Consider the following 13,051-nt stretch of genomic DNA (forward strand, 5'->3'; position numbering starts at 1 on the left):
AAGGCGCTGGCCAGCACCCTTATGAAGAGGCTCTCAAGTATGACCTTTGATAGAAGTCGTACAGTGCGCGAGCACATTATGGAGATGAGAGACATTGCTGCTAAACTCAAGTCCCTTGAGGTTGATATGTCTGCACCATTTCTTGTGCATTTTATCCTCAACTCTCTTCCTGCGGAATATGGTCCGTTCAAGATATCTTACAACACACATAAAGATAAATGGTCAATTAATGAACTCTTGACCATGTGTGTTCAAGAAGAGGAGAGGTTGAAGCATGAGATACCTGAAAGTGTTAATTTGGTAACTCATGATAAGAGAAATGCGAAGAAGGGCAAAAGTGTTCCTATGAAGAAGAAAGGCATTATTGATAAAGATTCTTGCCGTTTCTGCAGAAAGAAGGGACACTGGAAGAAAGATTGCCCGAAATACAAGAAATGGCTTGAGAAGAAAGGTAATTTTACCTTTGTATGTTATGAATCTAATTTTACTGAAGTTTCTGATAATACATGGTGGATCGATTCTGGTTCCACGACTCATATTGCCAAAACCATGCAGGGTTTTCTAACTCTAAGGAAGCCGATGGGAAGTGAACAAAAAGTTTATTCTGGAAATGGGATGCCATCAACTGTGGAAGGCGTGGGGACTTATAGGCTTATTTTAAAAGATGGTTTTCAATTAGATTTAGAAAAAACCTTTTATGTTCCATCGTATTCTAGAAATTTAATTTCTCTTTCAAGACTATCAGTTGCTGGTTATGATTTCAATTTTCATTATTCTTCAGTTAAACTTTTGAAAGATAATAAAGTTATTGGCTTTGGAAATTTGGATGGAAGATTATTTAAATTTGAGCTAGACCCCACGATTGAATGTAATGTTTTAACTCTGCATGATAAAGAAATTGGCACTAAGAGATGTATTATCAATGAGAACTCATCAAGTCTTTGGCACAAAAGATTGGGACATATCTCAATTGACAGAATCAAAAGGTTAGTTAATGATGGAGTTCTAGAAGCTCTTGATTTTTCTGACTTTGGGACTTGTGTGGACTGCATAAAGGGTAAGCAGACCAACAAATCCACTAAAGGTGCCAAAAGGAGTTCTCAATTGCTTGAGATCATACATACAAATATTTGTGGACCTTTTCCTACCCCTTGCTTGAATGGTGAAAGATATTTTATCTCGTTTATTGATGACTATTCAAGGTACATGTATCTTTATTTTCTGTTTAACAAATCAGAAGCACTTGATGCTTTTAAAGTTTACAAAACAGAAGTAGAGAAACAGACAGGAGCTCAGATCAAAATTGTAAGGTCTGACAGGGGTGGAGAATATTATGGTAGGTACACAGATAAGGGACAAGTTAAGGGTCCATTTGCTGAGTTCCTTGAAAGTGAAGGTATAATTGCCCAATATACCATGCCAGGAACACCACAACAAAATGGTGTGGCAGAAAGAAGGAACCGGACATTAATGGACATGGTAAGATGCATGATTAGCAGATCAAGTTTACCTTTATCCTTATGGAGTGAAGCCTTAAAAACCGCTGTGTATATTTTAAATAGGGTTCCATCCAAGGCTGTCCCCAAGACGCCTTTTGAATTATGGAAAGGATGGAAACCTAGTTTAAGCCATTTACACATTTGGGGATGTCCAACTGAGGTGAGGGTTTATAACCCACATTTGAAAAAGTTGGATGAAAGAACAATAAGTGGTTTCTTTATAGGCTATGCAGTTAACTCTAAAGGATTTAGGTTCTATTGTCCTTCTCATTCTCCTAAAATTGTTGAGGCTAGAAATGCTAAATTTCTTGAGGAACATGAAGTAAGTGGGAGTGGTTCGACTCAAGTGGTGGAATTGCAAGAGATAAGGGAACCACCTGTGGTACCTTTATATATTGGGAACTTGAATGTAGTTCAGACAAATTCTCATGAACTGTCTGAAGAGCAACAAGTTCAAGAGCTACCACCACATGAGGAGCCACATGAAGATCAACCCACTTTACCTAAACCTATTGAAGGAGTGTCTGAACCAGTGGGAGTAAGAAAATCCTCAAGAGTTCGCAAGCCAGCAATTTCTAGTGACTATGTTGTATACCTTCAAGAGTCTGATCATGATATTGGACTTAAAGATGATCCATGCTCTTTTTCACAAGCCATGAGTGGAGAGAACTCCACACTTTGGTATGATGCCATGAAAGAAGAGTTGGAATCTATGTCCAAGAATAAAGTCTGGAATCTCGTTGAATTACCAAAAGAAGTCTCTACTATAGGATCCAAATGGGTTTATAAAACCAAAAGAGATTCATTTGGTAATATTGAACGATATAAAGCCAGACTTGTAGCCAAGGGTTTCACTCAAAAGGAAGGCATTGATTACCATGAAACCTTCTCTCCAGTTTCAAAGAAGGATTCATTAAGAATAATCATGGCATTAGTAGCTCATTTTGATTTAAAGCTACATCAAATGGATGTGAAAACAACTTTCTTGAATGGAGATCTTGAAGACGAGGTATACATGCGTCACCGAAGGTTTTTGGTGATAAGGATAATAGTCACCTTGTTTGCAAGTTGAATAAATCCATTTATGGACTAAAACAAAGCTTCCCGCCAATGGTATATTAAATTTCATAATGTTGTTTCTTCATTTGGATTTACGGAGAACATCATTGATCGGTATATACCTTAAGATAAGTGGGAGCAAATATATTTTCCTAGTCCTATATGTGGATGATATTTTACTTGCTAGTAGTGATTTGGGATTGTTGCAAGAGACGAAACTATGGATGATGCTTATTATTAAGAAGGATTAAGGATACAAGATGTCATTGGCATAGAGATTCACAGAGATAGATCTCAAAGATTACTTGGACTATCTCAAAGTCCTACATTGAAAGAGTTCTAGAAAGATTTGGAATGAAGAACTGTTCACCTATTGCAAAAGACCCATCATTAAGGTGACAAATTCTCATTGAATCAATGTCCACAACATGCATTGGAGCAAGAGCAAATGAAAGGCATTCCCTATGCTTCGCTTGTTGGGAGTCTTATGTATGCACAGGTCTGCACTAGACCTGATATTGCCTTTGCATTTGGAATGCTTGGAAGATATCAAAGTAACCCTGGTCTTGATCATTAGAAATCTAGTAAAAGGGTTTTGAGATATTTGCAAAGAACTAAGGATGTTAAGCCTACAAATATTTCGACTCATCGATGTCATTGGATATTCAAACTCTGATTTGGGTGGATGCAAAGACTCTGGTAAATCTACTTCTGGATACATTTTCCTTCTTGCTGGATGTGTTGTATCTTGAAGGAGTTTTAAGCAAACCATTGTTGCAACATCCACAATGGAGGCTGAATTTATAGCATGCTATGAAGCTACATCAGAGTCGAAGAATTTCCTTTCGGGCCTTAGAGTTGTCGATTTTGTTGCAAGGCCATTGAATTTTTTTGTGATAACTCAGCTGCAATATTCTTTTCAAAGAATAATAAAAGTGGCAGCCGAAGCAAGTACATCGACGTAAAATATTTGATGGTTATAGACTATGTCAAGAAGCAAGATGTGAGTTTTGAACATGTTAGTACTACTTTGATGATTGCTGATCCTATGACTAAAGGTTTACCAGCTAATGCTTTCAAGGATCATGTAACCCGTATGGGTCTTAGTAACTCAGTTTAGTCTTGCTTTGTTCTCTAACACTTGGTCTAGACACTATCGTTTCTTTGTTATACATGACAGTGCACATTTTGGTTTTCATGTATTATGTTGTGATCATTGGATCAATAAAGTTGGACTCTGAATGACTTATATTAAGTTTATTCATAAAGTTGTTGGACACTTTGTTAGAATATATTATACATCGTAATACATGGAAGAAAGTGTTTGTTTAAAAGCATGACCGTCATGATTCGTGTAGTAATGTGTTCTAGTTGAAGTGATTGTTGCATAACAATTTAGTTGAGTGAATAAAGTTTATGGCCATGATTATCACTCAAACAGTTATCTGATTATAATATGCGGGCCAAGTGGGAGAATGTAAGAATATTGTCTTTTTAATGAGACATTTAATGTGGCCCACAATTGTGGTAACGAATTATTTACCTTGTCTTCCAATTAAATAATATTATAGCAGATAATAATTTTGATTATGCATATCCGGAAGTTTCCTTGATGGGAGGAAACATTTATTAGGTGTCCCAAGGGTAACCATAATTTATGGAGAAGTCCCTAGGGTTAAAGTTATTGCCTAAGAGTCCCTAGCCTACCTATAAATACGCCTGTGACTCCATCAGTCCAGTATTCTGAAATTGTGATAGGCATAGGCTAGAAGGCTCTAGGGTTTTTTCACTATTTCTTTCAGGGTTACAATTCGGTAGTAAAACAAAGAAGGCGATTCTCACACTTGAACAACTATAGCTGAAGGTAAGTTCCTGTTTAATATTCCGCTGCGATGACTCTGTGTGTATGTGTTAAGAATTACAACACCTAGATCAAGTATCATAGAACATAACAATAATATCGAGATATGATGTTTACATCTTACCTTTTTACCATCTTTTCCTATGACAAATCACACCCCAAAGGACAAAAAATTGACTCGTGTCCGTGCTTTCTCGCTTAGCTTATCCGTCAAGTTCGTAAAACTTCTCAGGTGTAAAAGAATATAGTAGGATGTCATGCTCCTCTACGGGTTCAGAAATATTCGAATAAAAAGTCTTCCTGTCTGTTTCAATGATGACTAAGGTAGGAAAGGTAGAAAGCTCAAATTAACGGAACTGCTTTCACAAGTCTTGTCTTTTAAGGGAAGTGAAAACCAAGACATGCTTGCAGACCCCTTCTTGATGACTGAAAACCAAGGCATGCTTGTAGGCCCCTTCTTGATGTATTCGTCATCATTTTCATTAGGAGATCATCACAAGCTACCCGTGTCTTCAACTTATCATACATCTCAATCAGTAACTTCTGAGCAAACGATTCACATTCTTTGAATGAAGTCACTGAGAAATATAGGCCTCTAATCTTGCATTCAATCTAAGCAACAGGTATCCAATAGTTATCAAGACAGTGGGATTTCAGTGAGGGCAAACATTTCCAAAGCCTGACCGTCAATAAAGGTGTGATTTTTCCTGAAACATCCACCAAAAAAAAAAAGAACTGCAAGAAAATTTCGAACACAAGAACAACATCTTAAGAGCGAAACAAACAAAGCTTCCGGAACCAAGCATCCATAACATTTGGCATACCATACGCGAATTAAATCACAATACAAAGGCAAGTTCTAATGTCAAAAAAAAAATATTCACTTGCACTCTAGTCATCAAAACTAATACATAGAACGTCATAATAAAGATGGAAAATCTTGGACAACCAAACAAATTCAAAAAGAAATTGTGATGAATATTCGGACACACTACTCTGAAGGTGTCACGACCCAACTCGTGGCTCGTGCCGGCACCCACACTATCCCCCTGGTGGGCAAACCCTTCCTTTAAAGCTAAAAAATTTAATCAACTTTCAGCATGCGGAATTAAATAGAGATGGTCAGCAACCACTTCCTCCCAAAGGCCCATCCCCCACCGCCGTGGGCAGCCATTTATCGAGAATGCAAGTCGCTACGGCGGACACCATCACAGATTTTCCCAAAAATAATCCCAATCTCAATCCAAAATCCCGACTAATACCCGAGGCCATCTGCTCACAAACCACATACGCAGACGCACATAAAAACACGCTATGAACGCAGTCATGGCCTCAGAATTTCCAACGGATGTCTCGTTGACCGAGTCAACTCCCGATACCTCAATTCTAACTTCCCAACCCAAGTTCCAAAATGCATCCGAGTGCATTGGGAACCGAACCAGATATACATACAAGTTCTAAAAGACTATCCGGACCTCTCAGAATCGATGAATTTTTGAAAAAGGTCCATTTACCCAAAAGTCAACTTTGAGTCAACTCTTTTTCGCTTTAAGCCCAAATTTCATAAAAAGTCACTCGAATCAAATCTAACACCTTAAGAAGCATGTCAATGGTCCTCTCTGGTCAAAGTGAGCTAACCAAGCTCAGGAAAGGGTTGAAAGTTCCAAAAAACTATACCGACCAAGCAGGTCATTACATTACATACCAATTAAACCATCACTCGTCCTCGAGCGAAAAAGAGAAAAGAGCGGGGAGGTACCTGTATCAGCAAACAACTGGGGGTATCGGCTACGCATATCAAACTCAGTCTCCCAAGTAGCCTCTTCAACATGACGGTGCTTCCATTGCACCTTCACAGAAGCAATCTCCTTCGACCTCAACTTTCGAACCTACCAATTCAAGATAGCACAGTTCTCCTCATAGGTCAAATTCTCATCAAGCAATATCGAATCCCAACGAACAATGTAAGTCACCGTCGGTACGGTACTTCTTCAAAGATAGAAACATGAAAAATCGATGAACTCCCGCTAAGCTTCGCGCAAAGCCAACTCTTATAGCAACATCGCCCACACGATCAACAACCTCAAACGGGCCAATATACCTATGGGCCGAACTTGCCTCTCTCCCAAACCTCATAATGTTACGGGTGAAATCTTCAATAGAACCTAGTCACCAACAACAAACTCTAGATCTCGGACCTTCCGGTCCACATACATCTTCTGCCGACTCCGAGCTGCCAAAAGCTTGGCTTGAATAACTCTCACTCTATCAAGGTACTCTCTCAATAGATCCATACCCCAAGGTTGAACCTCAAACCCATCAAACCAGCCAACCGGAGATCTACATCTTCTACCATATAAAGCCTCAAAAGGTTCCATGCTAATACTCGAATGATAACTGTTGTTGTACGCAAACTCTGCCAATGGTAAGTGCTGATCCTAGTGACCGCTAAAATCAATAACACAAGCTCTCAACATGTCCTCGACCACCTGAATGGTCCGCTCGGACTGCCCATCTGTCTGGGGATGAAAAGCTGTACTAAGATCTAATTGCGTACCCAAGTCCTCATGAAAAGCCCTCCAGAAATAGAAAGTGAAGATAGTACCCCAATCAGATACAATAGAAATAGGAACCCCATGCAATCTCATAATATCCTGAATGTATAACTTGGCTAACTTCTCCGCGGTATAAGAAACCTGAATCGGAACAAAATGAGCGGACTTAGTCAACCGATCAACTATCAGCCAAATAGAATCAAACTTGCCCAGGGTCTTCGGGAGACCCACAACAAAATCCATGGCAATCCTCTTCCGCTCCACGGAACGGCATCCTAGCGTAAGTACACCAATCGAATGGTCAAAGCTATACTTTTACTTGTCAAATCAACTATGTCTCTCTTCATATCCTACGCCACAAATAGTGCCTCAAACTACGATACATCTTAGTCGCCCCGATGAATGGAATATTAAGTAGCCATTCTACCAAGATCGACTGAATCAAATCACCAACACGAGGGACGCACACGTGCCCCTTAATCCTCCAAATGCCCTCAGAATCAATCATGACCTCCTTGGATTCACCCCTTCAAAACTCTATCTCGAATCTTGCTCAACTGAGCATCCTCAAACTGATGAGTCCTGATCTGATCCAATAAAGATGACCTCGCCTCTATACAAGCCAAAACCCTGCCTGGGGTTGAAATATCAAGGCGAATGAACCTGTTGGACAGAGTCTGAACCTACATGGCCAACGGACGCTCAAAAATAATTAAATGAGCTAAACTCCCATACTACCGCTTTCGACTCGTGCATCGCCCACAACATTGGTCTTCCCGGGATGATAAAGAATAGAGATGTCATAGTCCTTCAGGAGCTCTATCCATCGGCGTTTCCTGGAATTAAGATCTTTCTGGGTAAACACATACTGAAGGCTACGGTGATCGGCGAAAACCTCACAATGGACACCGTACAAATAATGCCACCAAATCTTCAAAGCAAAGACCACGACCAACAACCTTCGAATCACAAGTGTGGTAATTCTTCCTACGGATCTTCAACCGTCAAAGATAAGCTATCACTCTACCCTCCTGCATCGACACAAAGACCCAAACCCATACGAGATACATCACAATAGATCGCGAAATACTTACCCTCTACGAGTAATGCTAAGATCGGGGCCGAAGTCAAAAGAATCTTGAGCTTTTGAAAGCTCTCCTCACAATCATCGGACCACTGGTGGGGAACACCCTTTTGAGTCAATCTGGTCAAGGACGAAGCAATAGCAGCAAAACCCTTCATAAAGCGGCAGTAGTAGTTCGACAAACCCACAAAACTATGAACCTCGGTAACAGTAGTGGGCCTCGCCCAACCCCTCCCAGCCTCAATTTTCTATGGATCAACCATAATCCCATCTTTAGACACAACATAGCCCAAGAATATCACAAATTCCAACCAAAACTCACACTTTGAAAACTTAGCAAACAAGCTATTCTTCTTCAACAACCCAATAACAAAGGCGAAGATGGCTCTCATACTCCTCTCTACTCTTGAAATACACCAAGATATCATCGATAAATACTATCACAAAGGAATCAAGGAATTGCCTAAATATGCCATTCATAAAAGTCATAAATGCAGTCAGGGCATTGGTAAGCCCAAATGACATCACCAGAAACTCATAGTTACCATATCTCGCCCGAAAGGCTGTCTTTGGAATATCCTCGGCCCTGATCCTCAACTGATGATAGCCTGAACGCAAGTCAATCTTTGAGAATACTGAGGCACCCTGAAGCTGGTCAAATAGATCATCAATACGCAAAGATAGGACACTTGTTCCAAATAGTAACCTTGTTCAGCTGGCGATAATTGATGCACATCCTCATGGACCCATCTTTCTTCTTCACAAACAACACAGGAGCACCCCAATAGGAGACACTCGGTCTAATGAATCTCTTGCTCAATAAATCCTATAATTTCTCCTTAAGCTCTCTCAATCAAAGTGCCATCCGATACATGCAGTATCAGGAATAGGCAGTGCCCGAATCCAAATCAATACGTGTCAATGTCTCGACGGGATGGCATACCCGCATCGTACGGGAATACCTCCGCGAACTCGCTCATAATAGGAATAGACTCAAGGGGTGAAGATTCAACAATCATGTCACGCACCTGAGCCAGATAAGCTAAACACCCCTTATTGACTAATTTCTTAGCCTGAAGGAAGGAAATGATCTTCTTCGGAGCGGGGCTAGGAGTACCCCTCCACTCAAGTTCAGTGGATGCCTCGGCATATAAAACCGTTGGCATGATAGTCCAAGATCGCATGGTAAGGAGAAAGCCAGGTCATACCCAAGATAATATCAGAGTCCCTTATATAAAGAACTGTCAAATCTACCCAAGTGTCATACCCCATAAAAGTAACCAAACATGACCGATAAACTCGATCCACGACAACAGAATCTCCAATCGGAGTAGACACATAAACAGGTATAGCTATGCTATCACAAGGCAAATCCCAAACAACGGCATGATATGCAGACACAAACGAATAAGTGGATTCAGGATCAAATAACACAGATGCTACTCTATGGCAGACAGAAATGGTACCTGAAATAACAGCATCTGAGGCCTCTACCTCGGCCTACCCGAAAATGAGTAAAAATGGACCCCACCACGTTCAGTTTGAGACCCTCCTCCTGCACTCCGGGACCCATCTCTAACTGCTTGGGATCCAACTCTAGAACCTTGAGAACCATCGCGGCCTGGCTGAGCACCGCCCCTCTGAGAAGCACCACCTCAACCACTAGACAATGTCGGAGTCCTCTGTGGATGATAATCCCGCCTTGGTCGGGGACATCTCCTAGCAATATGCCCAATCTCTCCACATGCAGAACATGCCTGAGAAGGCGAAGACTGATAAACCAAAATTGAGCACCCGGATGAAATAACCCCGTCTACCGGTCGAGAAAATGAACTCTCATGAGTTCTCTGTTTGGGTGGCTCACTGGAGGAAGCTTGCAATGCTGAATGCACAGGACGGACAAAATATGGATAGTACAGCCTATAAGACTGACTGGCGCCCCTCGAACTAGAACCACTATAACTCCTAATCTAACGCTGCCTCTTCTCACCACCACTTCCTAATGCACGGGCCTTAGCGGCCTTAACCAAAGAAGCATGTTCAACAATGGACTGGAAGGAATCCCCTATAGCCTCCATCTAAAGGCAAGGAATCTGAAGAGAACTAACTAGCCCACCAACAAAACGCCTAATCCTATCAGGCTCAGTAGGGATCAAGAGAGTGGAATAACGAGCCAAATACAGATACCGGGTCACATAGGCCTCCACAGACATACCCCTCTGCTGAAGATGTAGAAACTCATCCCTATGCGCCTCCCTTAAAGCCCGAGGCACATACTTCTCAAGGAAGGCTCGGTAGAACTGAGTCCAAGTCAGGGGAGGAGAACCCTCAGGTCTGCAAGCAACAAAATACCTCCACCAAGTCTTTGCATCGCCGCGAAACTGGTAGGACACATAGTCAACTCCATGGGTCTCTACGATCCCCATCCTATGTAGCAACTCATGCATATCCAAGATGAGCTCATAAGCATCCTCTATAGAAGTACCTGAAAACCTCGGCTGCTCCAACTTTCTAAACCTCCTAACAAGATTCGGATTAGACACGGTCATAATAGCGCCCTCCACGGGCTTAAGGTCATCACTGGGGGCTGGCACCGCACACACGGGGAGCCATGAGCCGCGGCGGGTGTCTTTGCATCGAGTCGGCCTATGCTCGTGGGTCCTATTGCTACACCTCAATTTTTTTTTCGTTGACTCACAGTGAATAGACTAAAGGAGGGCATAAAGTATAAGATGTTTCAATAAGTAAGAAATAGCATTTGATGATCCTAATTGAGATTTCAAAGACATTCGAGGTAAGAGAAGAAAGTTGGCCAAGAAAGGCAAGGTATACGTTATGCATCGGAAGAGATTTACGAGTAACAAGTTAATGGTGACTTAATGATGTCTTAAGGAAGAGTTACAATGATCCTTATATTGGTAATGAAGTGTTAAAAAAGTGTCAAGAAGGTTCCATAAGGATTGGAGATCAAACGAATGAGGGAAATCATTTCAAGGAAAATGGGGTTATACGACCGAAACTTATACGGTCCGTACAAATATTATACACGGTCAAGATAAGGGTCCGTATAACACCCAGCGTAAATGTTGTTTCTCTGATGGTGAAGTACGGTCACTTATACGGACCGTATAATATTGTACGGACCGTATAAGTGTCCGTGGAAGTCCCGGCGGGCTGAATTAAACCCAAGTATAAAGTGATGTTCCCACTTCATTATTTTCATTTCCCACTCTTCTCCATCTCTCTCAAGGCTTCTAGATTGTTCTACATATTTCATCAACACTAAATCAAGACTAATCAAAGATCAAATTCATCAAACCAACAAAATTAGGTGTATGAAACTCATTGAAGTTCATCCAAGCCAAGGAATTTCAATGGGAGTGAACTAGGGTTTTGGCTCAAGTGAAGTATTTTCACTCAAGGCTCATTCCCACACTATCTAAGGTGAGTTTATGATCATTCCATGTTGTTTAAGGTATTGAGAGGTTGAAAGATTTGGATTATAGAAGGAGATAGAAAATGGGCCATAAATGTGAGAATAGTGACATCTTTGAGTGGTAGCTTAGAATGAATCATGATTCTTGATATGTTGTGATTATGATTATGCTATAAATGATATTAAGAACATGGGATAAACATTATATGTGAGAGGACGTACTAGTGTACTATGACCATGATTATGGATGAATTGAAGTGAAATTGTGAAATGTGGATAATGTAGCTGAATGAAGATTGTTGGTTATTATATTGTGAATGTATTATAGACCTTTGGGAGTTGATATATGAGATGGGAAAAGTTGTATAAACAAAGAAAATGCTGCCAAATTTTCTCTAGCTTTAGTGAGCATGTTCATTTGATTGATTAGCTAACGTTAATGTGAACTCTCTTGAAGGTAGAAACATCAGCGTTGAAGGAGAACGATCAAGCGATAGAATAGCTAAACGAAAATGTATGTAAGGCTAGTCCTTTCCTTCTAAGGCATGACTCCCGTGACATGAATTCTTATTTTCCCATGACTTTCTTACATCCCGTGTTATGAGTCTATGATTATAAGGAACTTCACATGAGACAGAGAAACGAGATATGTTAAGAGCATGATAGTGATGAGTTAAGTCTAAAAATCCTAAAGCTAATGATTTTAACTATGATCCATTGATTGTTGATTATTGTACACACTCGCCTTATAAGCTAATTCCTTCAAGGTGAGGCAGAATGCTTAGGAATGTTCCATAATGGAATCGGAGGTTCATGACCTTATGTCACCCCGATGAAGTATAGTTATCTTTGAGTTCCTATGCATGCATTATGATGAGTACAAGATGATGATATTACACCGCACCTATATGGCCGGGCAGACACCGCTAAGGTGGGCAGCGTATACACCATGTCTAGAGGGCATGGGCAGACACCACTAGTGGGCGGCATGAGATGGTTACCCTGGACGCGGGAGGCCTGGAAGCGGGCTAATGATGATCACACTGTACCTATATGGTCGGGCAGCTTATACATATACATATATGCATACATGATATGATGATGATGTTTATGAAGTAAGTCAGCATTCATTCTTTTCTATTAAAACTGACAATAAGTCCGAGGTTGTTCTTCATTTGATATCCCTATATTTCATTGATGTATTATTATTGTTTATGCCTTACATACTCAGTACAATGCTCATACTGACGTCCTCTTTCTTTGACGCCGTTGCTCATGCCTACAAGTGACAAAGGGAGGTGATCCAGATTCATAGGAGCGATTAGTAGACTTGAGAGCACCCCATTGTTCCGGAGGTGCCATTACTTATGATTTTGTGTATATATATTTTGTGCACGACGGGATCCTGTCCCGTCCATATGTCTAGTACTCTAGTAGAGGCTCGTAGATACGTATGTATGGGTAGTAGGGTCTCACGATTTCCTCATTGTATATATATTATTTTGGTAGCCGAATGGCTTATGTATATAGGTAAAAATGTTTCAAAATAGAAACGGT

The sequence above is a fragment of the Lycium ferocissimum genome, chromosome 8 (genome assembly GCF_029784015.1).
Source record: "Lycium ferocissimum isolate CSIRO_LF1 chromosome 8, AGI_CSIRO_Lferr_CH_V1, whole genome shotgun sequence".
Taxonomy (NCBI): Eukaryota; Viridiplantae; Streptophyta; class Magnoliopsida; order Solanales; family Solanaceae; genus Lycium; species Lycium ferocissimum.